Source organism: Bombina bombina, unplaced genomic scaffold, assembly GCF_027579735.1.
Source record: "Bombina bombina isolate aBomBom1 unplaced genomic scaffold, aBomBom1.pri scaffold_790, whole genome shotgun sequence".
Taxonomy (NCBI): domain Eukaryota; kingdom Metazoa; phylum Chordata; class Amphibia; order Anura; family Bombinatoridae; genus Bombina; species Bombina bombina.
In genome coordinates this window covers 37,955-52,500 of record NW_026512962.1, presented here as the reverse complement: position 1 = coordinate 52,500, position 14,546 = coordinate 37,955, and the positions used below count along the sequence as shown (strand labels likewise).

Genomic DNA, 14,546 nt, shown 5'->3' with positions numbered 1-14,546 from the left:
TGTAGTGTGTTTATATATATGTATGCTGATTTATCTACTTTACATGTAAGACCGGTCCCACCCGCTCTTACGTGTACATTCCTGCACGTTCTTGTGAGGCGTAGTCCATTGCGCATGCACAGAAAATATCACTGCTGTGATACACATTGAAAGAATGAATCAGTAGATTCATTATTGTGTATTGTAACAGCGATCACCTCACACTGATACACAGCTCACACTGACACACAACTCACACTGACATGCACACAGACAGACACAGTTGACAACTTACACTGTCTGAGAAACACTCACACAAACACACATCTTGCTCATAGGTTATAGCCATTGGCTCCCTGCATGCCGCTTTTTAAAGGGATGTGACTCCCTGGACCTTCCTGCGTGCTGCTATTTAAAGGGACGCCTTGCCTGGAGCAACCAGAGAGGAGCTCTGCGCACGTGACCAGTGTGTCTGTCCCGGGAGTCTCTGAGGTAACTGCACCTATACATGCCCCTCAATGTCCCGGCTGCTGCAAGTTGATTCATGCCCACTCAAGGAGATGCCCTCTGACACGGGCTTGCTCACCAGAGACTATCCACAGGAAACTACAGACCCCAAGCTTGGCTGCCCGTGCAAAGCCAATACCCAGACTACCTGCTCCACACCACAGCCAGGGCGCACCGGCAGCAGCACCCAACTACCAAGGTGCGGGATATCTGCCAGCTGACGGGGCTGGGGAAAGAAAAGGATGGTGAGGAAGAGTTGGTTGATGATGATGATGACGCGCTGTGCAGCCAGTGGGCACCAGGCGGTAAAGGTCCCCATGGGGTGCAGAAGCAGAGGAGACTGGCTTCCAATGCCCGGGAGAAGAGGAGGATGCACGGGCTGAACCACACGTTTGACCAGCTTTGCAATGTCATCCCCTCCTTCAACAACAACAAGAAACTGTCCAAGTACGAGACTCTGCAAATGGCCCAGATCCAACATTACAAGCCAAGAATGCTCATTCATGTCTGATGAACGCGCATAAATTGCGGCTGAAAAATAAATGAGACACGCATGCATATATAGCATTGTAGGGGTTAATCTAGTCTGTTGGGACGCTAGTTGGGGACCAATCAAAATGCTTTAGAATGTATTCGTCATTCGAAAACCATTATTTTTTTTATAAAACTGAGCATTGTTAAAGGTCATTTTTAGGTTGAATAATAATAATGATAGAAAAATGATGACTTAAACTCACACTTTTTTTAATGTTTATTTTTTAAATCTGAATAGCGGAGCGTGATAGTTAACTTTTCCTTTAATGTGTTTCTAATGACTTGTTTTACCGGTGTATAAAATAGTATAAAGTGTTTGGGAAATTTCACCTTTAGGTTTATTTTTATGTAAAATAACTGTTTGCTGTTTGTAATTTATTTTCATTATTAAATTGTACACAGCCTTTTAAATGACCTGAGGCAGCGGCTCCTACTTAGCATATGCAGGAGTTCACATTATATAAAAATATGTTATTGGCTGATAGCTGTCACATGGTACAGGTGCAGAACTGCATTTATCAGAAAACAGTCTATTGCTCTTTTAAATTTCATAGTACTTTTTATTGCATTGTATTTTTATTATGCATCTGTTGTTTTTGTAATTCTATATTTTATGATCCTTTTAAATAGACTGAATGTGCCTAAAGAACATCTCATTATATTATCACTCCATGTAAACACACATTCTTCCTTTTCTTACCTCTATCCAAGAAAACAATTGAAATTAACATTTTAGTGCCTATCTCTCCCAAACCCCCTTGCAGTGTTATTTTAAGAATATTGAGCAAGAGAAGTTACAGGATTGGGGGTGGGGCACATTACAAAATGTCTGTCAGTGAGAATTAGTAGGAAGTACAATACCAATACTGCAGTATCCAATTTAACGAATATTTAAACCAATGATATTTAACATTTCTTGCAGGAGAAAATATTAATTCATATAAATGATAGTAAACAAAGATTATAATATATTTGTAAAGTTGTGATAGGGCCCCACTTAAATAGATTTTCTAGCCTTATGTTGTATAGATATGGGAAGATTCATATTTAAGGGGCAATTTTAACACCCACAGAGTTAACTGTACTAAATGCTAGTGCTGAATCAATAGCACATATGTAATAACCTAATCAGCTGACATGAACTGATATGTGTGCCTTTAATTATAACATACAATTAAAGGGATATGAAACCCAACATTTTTCTGTCATGATTCAGATAGAGAATAGAATTTGGTTTCCTTCTCTTGTTATCCTTTGCTGAAAACTTTATCTAGGAAAGCTCAGGAGCAGCAGAGAGCCTAGGTTATAGCTGTTGATTGGTAGCTGCATATATATATTGATTGTGATTGGCTTACCCATAAGTTCAGTTAGAAACCATTAGTACATTCCTGCTACTTCAACAAATGATACCAAGAGAATGAAGCAAATTAGATAATAGAAGTAAATTAGAAAGTTGTTTAAACAAGAAATCAAAAACAAAAAAAGTTCTTGATAGAGGTGCGCCTACGGTGACGGAAGCGAAAATCAGTACAAACAATCCGATGTGAGGCCGCTCTTCTGTAGCGTATGTCGACGGTTAGGAAATCTGTAGTGGGGAAACAGGAAGGCGCCAATAGGGTGATAACGTAAAGAACCCTGACATGTAAGTATGAGGAAAAAGGGTACTCACAAGCAGGGCGGCACTTGAACGTGCCTAACCAAGCGGGCCGGGACCTCAGCGTCGCCCGGAAGACTCACAACGGCAACAACCAATCCTCGAGCCGGACCAAGTTCCGTGTGGCCAATCAGGAACGCTGGATGCTAACACACCTCCCTCTTCGTATGCCGATTCCGAACACTGGCAGAAGGGTAGGAGATAGGGATATACTGTGTATGGCTCTCCCGAATACCGAGAGTTTGATTAACACAAGTCAACAAACTGGATAGAGGAAGGAGCAAACTCCAGCAAAGTTACTTAAACCAATTTATTTAAAAAGTTTAAAAACAATGCATAAAAGCAGGCTGATGAAACGGCTCTGTGTAGCCGAGAAACGCGTTGCTTTTATGCATTGTTTTTAAACTTTTTAAATAAATTGGTTTAAGTAACTTTGCGGGAGTTTGCTCCTTCCTCTATCCAGTTTAAAAACAATGCATAAAAGCAACGCGTTTCTCGGCTACACAGAGCCGTTTCATCAGGCTGATGAAACGGCTCTGTGTAGCCGAGAAACGCGTTGCTTTTATGCATTGTTTTTAAACTTTTTAAATAAATTGGTTTAAGTAACTTTGCTGGAGTTTGCTCCTTCCTCTATCCAGTTTGTTGACTTGTGTTAATCAAACTCTCGGTATTCGGGAGAGCCATACACAGTATATCCCTATCTCCTACCCTTCTGCCAGTGTTCGGAATCGGCATACGAAGAGGGAGGTGTGTTAGCATCCAGCGTTCCTGATTGGCCACACGGAACTTGGTCCGGCTCGAGGATTGGTTGTTGCCGTTGTGAGTCTTCCGGGCGACGCTGAGGTCCCGGCCCGCTTGGTTAGGCACGTTCAAGTGCCGCCCTGCTTGCGAGTACCCTTTTTCCTCATACTTACATGTCAGGGTTCTTTACGTTATCACCCTATTGGCGCCTTCCTGTTTCCCCACTACAAAGTTGTTTAAAGTTGTATTCTCTATCTGAATCATGAAAGAAAAAAATTTGGGTTTCATGTTCCTTTTAGCAGAACCATTATTTATTATTATTTGTTTAAACCATTTAATATACTTTTTACAGACACGGCCAGAGCACTGAGAGATACCAGGTATTGATGTAACTGGAGTGAATAAGGGAACCTTCTTCCTGAGCACAGACATTGGAGCCTGTTATCAGCATGAACTCATTTGTGTTAGGTGAGTAAATAGATATTATGCTGACTTTAATTACTGGGAAAATAAAATAGAACACTTATTAAACAAATATAAACTATTATATTTATATCTGCATCTTTAAGAACATTTGTGTCAGTGACGTTATAAAGAAGGAACAACCCCTATTTCTCTTGCAAGGTGTATCCAGTCCACGGATTCATCCTTTACTTGTGGGATATTCTCATTCCCTACAGGAAGTGGCAAAGAGAGCACACAGCAGAGCTGTCCATATAGCTCCCCCTCTAGCTCCACCCCCCAGTCATTCTCTTTGCCGGCTCTAAGCACTAGGGTCTCTCTACGGGAGGGTAAAGTGAATGTGGTTTTAGAATTGTAGTTTTATATCTTCAATCAAAAGTTTGTTATTTTTAAATGGTACCGGTTTGTACTATTTACTCTCTAGCAGAAAAGTGATGAAGATTTCTGCTGAGAGGAAAATGATTTTAGCATATTGTAACTAAAATCCACTGCTGTTCCCACACAGGACTGAGGAGTACCAGAAAACTTCAGTTGGGGGGAACAGTTTGCAGGCTTGACTGCAATGCGTTATGTTAAGTCATTTATTTCTAGACAAGACTGAGATAATGCTAGAAGACTGACAAGATCCCCATGTGGGGAGGGTAAGCTATGTTCTGAGACTTAGTAAAGAATTGAATGCTTACATAACAGGGCTAATTAGGCTGGTTGACACTAACTCAGGGCAATCGATTATTTATTTAAGAAATACTCATTGGAGACACTTTTTAAGCACTTTGGAGTGTTTTTCTGGGGTTATTTTCCACATGGCAAAAATTTAGTCACTCAGAAGGGATTTTTGTAGGCCTCACAACTCCGGAGTGGAGTGGGAGGGGCCTAATTTCGCGCCTCAGATGCGCAGTTACAGTTCATGCTGCTTCACATGGAGGGTCTAGCTGCTGATTGAGGGCCTAAAAGAAGCTTTTTTCCCCCAAAACTGATCCCTAAGGGCAGGTAGGGCCACAGCAGTAAGCTGTGGCAAGGTGCTGTAGTTAGTTAACCGGTTGCTGGCTTTAGGCTGCTCCGGTTTGGGCATTAAGGGGTTAATCGTTCTGCAACTTGTGGTGCAATCATATTAAAGCCTTAGGTACATACTGTGAAAATTTCAAAAGGATTGCTGCATTTTTCACTGTTTTGTAAAATTGTGTGCTCTTTTTATTCCTTAAACGCACAGTAACGTTTTTTTCAAATTGTGTTTTTTATTTGATTAAAGTGTTTTCCAAGCCTTCTTGTGTATGCTACTAGTCTGTTAAACATGTCTGACACTAAGGAAAATCCTTGTTCAATGTGTTTAGAAGCCATGGTGGAACCCCCTCTCAGAATGTGTCCCATTTGCACTAATATGTCTATACACTTTAAAGATCATATTGTTGCACTTAAAAGTGTGGCCCTAGATGATTCTCAGTCTGAAGGTAATGAGGATATTCCGTCTACCTCTCCCCATGTGTCACAACCAGTTACGCCCGCGCAAGCGATGCCTAGTACCTCTAGTGCGTCTGCCCCTATTACATTACAACAACTAGCGACAGTCATGGATAATTCCCTTGCGGCCTTTCTATCCAAACTGCCAGTTTTCCCTGCAAAGCGCGATAGCTCTGTTTTAAGAACAGATTATGAGCAGTCTGAAGCTTTGGTAGCCTTATCTGATGTACCCTCACAACACTCTGAAGTGGGGGTGAGGGATTTGATGTCTGAGGGAGAAATTTCCGATTCAGGAAAGGTTTCTCATCAGGCAGAGTCAGATTCATTAGCGTTTAAATTTAAATTGGAACACCTCCGCGTATTGCTCAGGGAGGTATTAGCTACTCTGGATGATTGTGACCCTATGGTGGTCCCAGAGAAGTTGTGTAAAATGGACAAGTACCTAGAGGTCCCTGTATACACTGATGCATTTCCGATCCCTAAGAGGGTTGCGGATATTGTTACTAGGGAGTGGGATAGACCAGGTGTCCTTTTTGTCCCCCCCCCCCTATTTTTAAGAAAATGTTCCCCATAACTGACCCCAGGCGGGACTCGTGGCAGACGGTCCCTAAGGTAGAGGGGGCTGTTTCTTCACTTGCTAAACGCACAACCATACCAATTGAAGACAGTTGTGCTTTTAAAGATCCTATGGATAAAAAGTTAGAAGGTTTACTTAAGAAAATTTTTGTTCAACAAGGTTTTCTTCTCCAACCTATTGCCTGCATTATTCCTGTAACTACTGCAGCGGCTTTCTGGTTTGAGGTGCTGGAGGAGTCGCTCCAGACAGAGACCTCATATGATGAAATTATGGATAGAATTAAGGCTCTAAAGCTGGCTAATTCTTTTATCACAGGTGCCGTTTTGCAATTAGCTAAGTTAGTGGCAAAAAATTCAGGTTTTGCCATTATGGCGCGCAGAGTGTTTGGCTCAAGTCATGGTCGGCCGATGTGTCGTCAAAATCCAAATTATTAAATATCCCTTTCAAAGGAAAGACCCTTTTCGGGCCAGAATTGAAAGAGATTATTTCAGAAATCACCGGGGGAAAGGGCCATGCTCTCCCTCAGGACAAGCCCTTTAAGGCTAAAAACAAAGCTAATTTTCGTTCCTTTCGTAATTTCAGGAGCGGTCCCGCTTCAGCCTCTACAGCTGCAAAACAAGAGGGTAACGCTTCACAGCCCAAGGCAACCTGGAAGCCTTACCAGGGCTGGAACAAGGGTAAACAGGCCAAAAAGCCTGCAGCTGCTACCAAGACAGCATGAAGGGGTAGCCCCCGATCCGGGACCGGATCTAGTAGGGGGCAAACTTTCTCTCTTCGCTCAGGCCTGGGCAAGAGATGTTCATGATCCCTGGGCCTTAGAGATTGTTACCCAGGGATATCTTCTAGAATTCAAGGACTCCCCTCCAAGGGGAAGGTTCCACATTTCTCGTCTGTCTACAGACCAGACAAAGAAAGAGGCGTTCTTACGCTGTGTAGAAGATCTACATACGATGGGAGTGATATACCCAGTTCCAATTGCGGAACAAGGGCTGGGGTTTTACTCAAATCTGTTTGTGGTTCCCAAAAAAGAAGGAACTTTCAGACCAATCCTGGATCTAAAAATTCTAAACAGATTCCTCAGAGTTCCATCATTCAAGATGGAGACCATTCTGACAATCTTACCTATGATCCAGGAAAGTCAATATATGACTACCGTGGATCTAAAGGATGCGTACCTGCATATCCCTATCCACAAAGATCATCATCAGTTCCTCAGGTTCGCTTTTCTAGACAAGCATTACCAGTTCGTGGCTCTTCCATTCGGTTTAGCCACTGCTCCCAGAATTTTCACAAAGGTGCTAGGGTCCCTTCTGGCGGTTCTAAGACCGCGGGGCATAGCAGTGGCACCTTATTTGGACGACATCTTAATTCAGGCGCCGTCCTTTCACAGAGTCAAGGCTCACGCGGAGATTGTACTGGCCTTTCTAAGGTCTCACGGGTGGAAGGTAAACATCAAAAAGAGTTCTCTGTCCCCACTCACAAGGGTTCCCTTCCTAGGAACACTAATAGATTCAGTAGAAATGAAAATATTTCTGACGGAGGTCAGAAAGTTGAAACTTTTAACTACTTGCCGAGTTCTTCATTCTATTCCTCGGCCATCTGTAGCTCAGTGCATGGAGGCAATCGGATTAATGGTAGCGGCAATAGTCCCTTTCGCTCGGATACATCTTAGACCACTGCAACTATGCATGCTCAATCAGTGGAATGGGGATTATGCAGATTTGTCTCCTCAAATACAGTTGGACCAGGAAACCAGAGTTTCTCTTCTCTGGGGGTTGTCTCAGGATCACCTGTCTCAGGGAATATGTTTCCGCAGACCAGAGTGGATCATTGTAATGACCGACGCCAGTCTGTTAGGCTGGTGTGCGGTCTGGGACTCCCTGAAAGCTCAAGGCTTATGGTCTCGGGAAGAATCTCTTCTCCCGATAAACATTTTGGAACTGAGGGCGATATTCAACGCGCTTCAGGCATAGCCTCAACTAGCTGCGGCCAAATTCATCAGATTTCAGTCGGACAACATCATGACTGTAGCTTACATCAATCATCAGGGAGGAACAAAGAGTTCCCTAGCGATGAAGGAAGTAACCAAAATAATCAGGTGGGCAGAGGACCACTCCTGCCATCTCTCAGCAATTCACATCCCAGGAGTAGACAACTGGGAGGCGGATTTTCTGAGTCGTCAGACTTTTCACCCGGGGGAGTGCGAACTCCACCCGGAGGTATTTGCCCAGTTGACTCAGCTATGGGGCATTCCAGAGTTGGATCTGATGGCGTCCCATCAGAACACCAAGCTTCCTCTCTATGGATCCAGGTCCCGGGACCCCAAGGCGCCATTGATAGATGCTCTAGCAGCGCCTTGGTCCTTCAATCTGGCTTATGTTTTCCCACTGTTTCCTCTTCTCCCTCGTCTGATCGCCAGAATCAAGCAGGAGAAGGCATCAGTGATTTTGATAGCGCCTGCGTGGCCACGCAGGACTTGGTATGCAGACCTAGTGAACATGTCATCTGTCCCACCATGGACACTGCCAATGAGGCAGGACCTTCTAATATAGGGTCCGTTCAAGCATCCAAATCTATTTTCTCTACGTCTGACTGCTTGGAGATTGAACGCTTAATTCTATCAAAGCGTGGTTTCTCTGAGTCAGTTATAGATACTCTGATTCAGGCTAGACAGCCTGTCACCAGGAAAATCTACCATAAGATATGGCAGAAATATCTTTGTTGGTGTGAATACAAGGGTTACTCATGGAGTAAGATTAGGATTCCCAGGATATTGTCTTTTCTCCAAGACGGATTGGAGAAAGGATTGTCGGCTAGTTCTTTAAAGGGACAGATATCTGCTCTGTTTATCCTTTTACACAAGCGTCTGGCAGAGGTACCAGACGTTCAAGCATTTGCACAAGCTTTAGTCAGAATCAAGCCTGTCTATAAACCTGTGGCTCCGCCATGGAGTCTAAATCTAGTTCTTTCAGTTCTTCAAGGGGTTCCATTTGAACCTTCCCATAGATATTAAGTTGTTATCTTGGAAAGTTTTGTTTTTGGTATCTATCTCTTCGGCTCGAAGAGTCTCAGAATTATCTGCCTTACAGTGTGATTCACCTTACCTGGTGTTCCATGCAGATAATGTAGTTTTGCGTACTAAACCTGGTTTTCTTCCTAAAGTGGTTTCTAACAAGAATATTAACCCGGAAATTGTTGTTCCTTCTCTGTGCCCCAATCCTTCTTCGAAGAAGGAACGTCTGTTGCACAATCTTGATGTAGTTTGTGCTCTAAAGTTCTATTTGCAAGCAACTAAGGATTTCAGACAAACATCTTCCTTGTTTGTTATCTAGTCTGGTAAGAGGAGAGGTCAGAAAGTGACTGCTACCTCTCTTTCCTTTTGGCTGAAAAGCATCATCCGTTTGGCCTATGAGACTGCTGGTCAGCAGCCTCCTGAAAGAATTACTGCTCATTCTACCAGAGCAGTGGCTTCCACATGGGCTTTCAAGAATAAGGCTTCTGTTGAACAGATTTGTAAGGCAGCGACTTGGTCTTCACTGCATACTTTTGCCAAATTTTACAAATTCAATACTTTTGCTTCTTTGGAGGCTATTTTTGGGAGAAAGGTTTTGCAAGCAGTGGTGCCTTCCGTTTAAGGTACCTGTCTTGTTCCCTCCCTTCATCCGTGTCCTAAAGCTTTGGTATTGGTATCCCACAAGTAAAGGATGAATCCGTGGACTGGATACACCTTGCAAGAGAAACAGAATTTATGCTTACCTGATAAATTACTTTCTCTTGCGGTGTATCCAGTCCACGGCCCGCCCTGGCAATTAAGTCAGGTAAAAAAAAATTGTTTAAACTACAGTCACCGCTGCACCCTATGGTTTCTCCTTTTTCTTCCTAACCTTTGGTCGAATGACTGGGGGGGTGGAGCTAGAGTTGGAGCTATATGGACAGCTCTGCTGTGTGCTCTCTTTGCCACTTCCTGTAGGGAATGAGAATATCCCACAAGTAAAGGATGAATCCGTGGACTGGATACACCGCAAGAGAAAGTAATTTATCAGGTAAGCATAAATTCTGTTTTTGCTGAGGAGGAGGCTAAAAAATACTACTCCCCCTCTGTCCTTTTAGACAGACTATGTCTAACAACTGCCTAACCTCATCCCAAGACCTGGTTCATTACTCAGAACACTTGTACCTTCCCCTGCTCTGACCTCGCTCATGGAACACCCACAACTCCCCCAGTGTTCCCCACCCCAGAACCACCACTGATTTGTGTGCTTAATTTTACAGTGAGTATTTTTAAACATAAAGTTTTTGGCTATTTATATAAATAGAAGAACCACAGCCAAAAGCTAAAGATTATCATAAGGTCACTGCTTCTTACCCTCTCAAAACATCTCACACTGATTATTAGTCTGTGATGATTAAGACATTATGTTCTCACCCAGTTGAGCATAAGCCAGGCATTTGCTTGTGCAATGTTAAATGATGATGGTGGATGCCACCACTCTTGCCCAGAATACAGATGTACTTGTTCCCTGGCTGAGAATGTTATCCACACGCACCTTGTTTAATACGGCCCTATAACTTGTTTTCATCAGTAATTTAGGTTACAATGATGTAGTAGTGTTTACATTCTATGTCATCCTTTTTGATTTGTGATTTACAGGTAAATACATTTAAAAATACAAAACGGAAAACATTTTTTGAGTAAAAAAAAATGTTTTTTTATTGAGATGGATTATATTATAAATGAATAAAGTTTTATTTTTCTTTATTCTATTTCTTTTTGTGTAGACAAACACGTCAATAGTTCATATCTATCCTTCACTACAGGAAGCATCATAATGATACCGCAAACTCCATTAGTCTTAGACACCAATGACTATTCACAAACATTGGGGATATTTAAAGGAGATGATGAATTGGCAGGAACTGGGAAGCAATCATTATGTACAGAGAGTAATTTAGTCCTCAAACAAGAGGACAACATTTATGACTTATCTAGTGATATTATTATCCCCGAGGATAAACCACACATATTTACTGAGTTTTCAAAACATATTAAAGAAGGGAAAAGTCTACAGTCTAGCCAATTAAATCATACAAAGGAGAAACCTTTCCAAAGTACAGAGTGTGAGAAAAGCTTTAGATGGAAGTTTCATCTACTAGAACACTACAAAATTCATACAGGTGAGAAACCACACACATGTACTGAGTGTGTCAAGTGTTTTACACAAATGGATAATCTGAAAACTCATAAAAATATTCACACAGGGGAAAAGCCTTTCACATGTACAGAGTGTGGAAAAAGTTTTACACAAAAGAGCAATCTGAAAACTCATGAAAGGATTCACACAGGAGAAAAGCCTTTCACATGTACAGAGTGTGGAAAAAGTTTTACAGAAAAGAGTTGTCTGAAAAGTCATGAATGGATTCACACAGGAGAAAAGCCTTTCTTATGTACAGTGTGTGGAAAAAGTTTTACACAAATAAGTAGTCTGAAAACTCATGAAAGAATTCACACAGGAGAAAAACCTTTCACATGTACAGAGTGTGGAAAAAGTTTTTCACACATGAGTAGTCTGAAAAATCATGAAAGGATTCACACAGGAGAAAAGCCTTTCACATGTACAGAGTGTGGAAAATGTTTTTCACGAATGGATTGTCTGAAAACTCATGAAAGGATTCACACAGGGGAAAAGCCTTTCACATGTACAGAGTGTGGGAAAAGTTTTATGCTAAAGAGTGATCTGAAAAGTCATGAATGGATTCACACAGGGGAAAAGCCTTTCATGTGTACAGAGTGTGGGAAAAGTTTTACACAAATAAGTAATCTGAAAACTCATGAAAGGATTCACACAGGAGAAAAGCCTTTCACATGTACAGAGTGTGGAAAAAGTTTTACAGAAAAGAGTCATCTGAAAAGTCATGAAAGGATTCACACAGGAGAAAAGCCTTTCACGTGTACAGAGTGTGGAAAATGTTTTACACGAATGGATTGTCTGAAAACTCATGAAATGATTCACACAGGGGAAAAGCCTTTCACATGTACAGAGTGTGGAAAATGTTTTACACAAAAGAGTTGTCTGAAAAGTCATGAAAGGATTCACACAGGAGAAAAGCCGTTCACATGTACAGAATGTGGAAAACGTTTTACAGAAAAGAATGATCTGAAAACTCATGAAAGGATTCACAAGGGAAGAAACCTTTCACATGTTTAGAAAGTGGATTTTTTTTTATTGAAATCTGGTATCACAAAAACACCAAATATTTACACACAAATAAACTTTATATACACAGCATACAAACCTTTTTACAATTATCCTAAAGAGGACAAACTCTCTAAATAGAAGCATCAAAAGAGATGTTATTGTAAATTATACTTTCTAAATCCCAGTTACAAAATCTCCATATTGGAAGTGCTCTCCTGTTGTTTTTTGTTCCTCTATATATGTGCACCTCCGTTTCTCTCATATAAATGTGATAGAATCCAAACATGACACAGGAATATACAAATCTGTCCTCATACTGCCCAGTTTACACCACCATTCACCACCAAAGCACCCCAGTGTTGTCCAGAGGAATTACTGAGGGGAAACTGATTTTATTTAAAAGGACAGTCTAGGCCAAAATAAACTTTTACGATTCAGATAGAGCATGTAATTTTAAACAATTTTCCAATTTACTTTTATCACCAATTTTGCTTTGTTCTCTTGGTATTCTTAGTTGAAAGCCTAACCTGGGAGGTTCATATGCTAATTTCTTAGACCTTGAAGACCAATTCTTTTCAGAATGCATTTTAACAGTTTTTCACCACTAGAGGGTGTTAGTTCACGTATTTCATATAAATAACACTGTGCTTGTGCACGTGAAGTAATCGGGGAGCAGGCACTGATTGGTTAAACTGCAAGTCTGTCAAAAGAACTGAAATAAAGGGGCAGTTTGCAGAGGCTTAGATACAAGATAATCACAGAGGTTAAAAGTATATTAATATAACTGTGTTGGTTATGCAAAACTGGGGAATGGGCAATAAAGGGATTATCTATCTTTTAAAACAATAAAAATTCTGGTGTAGACTGTCCCTTTAATGAGACACAATATCAGTAACTGGTAAATACGTGATCATAATCAGTTTAATTTAAATGGCTACTATAACCTACATGTATACTGGGTATGTAATATGTGTGTCATGTGATCATAATCAGTTTAATTTAAATAGCTACTATAACCTACATGTATACTGGGTATGTAATATGTATGTCATGTTCTGTAACTTGATATTATGTCTGTTAGATGTTTTCATGTTAGTTAGAAGCCACAAGAACTGACAATAGCACATACTGTATATATAAAGGGAACATTATATGTCTGATAAATCCCTTTGTATCAAGAGCACAAGTGTTAGGTATATTTATACCATTGTGTGCATATATCATGTAATGCTCCTTTTGACTATATAATGATATACAATGTTTTTTCATGCAAATAAAAAGTGATTGTAATCCAGACCAGTATTGTGTTTTTTGTATTATTAAAAACAAAATATCACAGAATAATTAGTAAAACATCATCAAATACAGAAGCCAAATCTGACAGTCAAAGTTAAATGCTGATAAATCAGATAGAGCAGCGATTTTACCCAACTTAATTTACTTCTATTATCTAATTTGCTTTGTTCTTTTGATATAATTTGTTATAGAGTAAACCTAGGAGGCTGATATTATATGAGCTTAGGGGCGTGCACGTGTATTTAGCACTCTGTGAAGCAGTGTTTGTAACTTTATAACATTGCTATAAATGTTCTTGCAAACTCTGCTGTCTGAAGATATGTGCACGCTCCTGAGTTCACTAAGGATTACTTTTTAACAAAGGATACCAAGAACTAAGCACAAATGATAATATAAGTAAATTAGAAAGTTGTTTGAAATGTCATGTTCTATCCAAATCATTTGTTTAATTTTGACTTTACTGTCCCTTTAACAGTACATAAAACAATATCAAATTAACCCCCGACCTACACCAACCCAGATTATTAATCACCAGCAAGACTTTATACACAGAGATTTTCTCTTACTTTAATCATACTTAAAGGGATATGAAATTACACTTTCATGATTCAGATAGAATGTGTAATTTTATGACACTTTTAATTTCACTTCTGTTATCAAATTTATGTTCTACTGGGAGCTGACTGGTGGCTACACATGTCTCTTGTTATTAGCTCACCAGATATGCGCAGCTAGCTCTATAGCTGACTTTACAGGAGTTAAAGGGACAGTCTACACCTTAGTCATCGTAAAGTCTTACCTTAGATTAAGCTGCAAAAAGCCTCCTGCACCTTTTCTATATCATGCAGCAGGAACTGTAAAACAGTTATTTTAAAACGAATATTGTCTCTGGCCACTGAAATGGCTGCCAAGCTCAGCCAACTGATGACATCATGATCTGGGCTGCATCTAGGCACTCTGCTGAATAGCAATGACAGTCTGTTGAATCCAACTAGTGAGCCTTTTGTGATTGGATGCCATATGCAGCCCAGACCATGATGTCATCAGTGGGCTGAGTTTGGCAGCCATATCAGTGGCCAGAAACAATATTTTTTTTTTACTGTTCTTGCTGCATGATATAGAAATAGGTGCAGGAGGCCAG

At 40.7% G+C, this 14,546-nt stretch overlaps 2 pseudogenes; both read left to right on the top strand.

The window, feature by feature from the left end:
* The first annotated feature begins 497 nt into the window (after positions 1 to 497).
* On the top strand, positions 498 to 997 carry LOC128644638 (transcription factor Atoh1-like; annotated as a pseudogene).
* A 2,769-nt stretch (positions 998 to 3,766) lies between these two features.
* Positions 3,767 to 13,403, top strand: LOC128644639 (gastrula zinc finger protein XlCGF26.1-like; annotated as a pseudogene).
* The last annotated feature ends 1,143 nt before the right edge of the window (positions 13,404 to 14,546 follow it).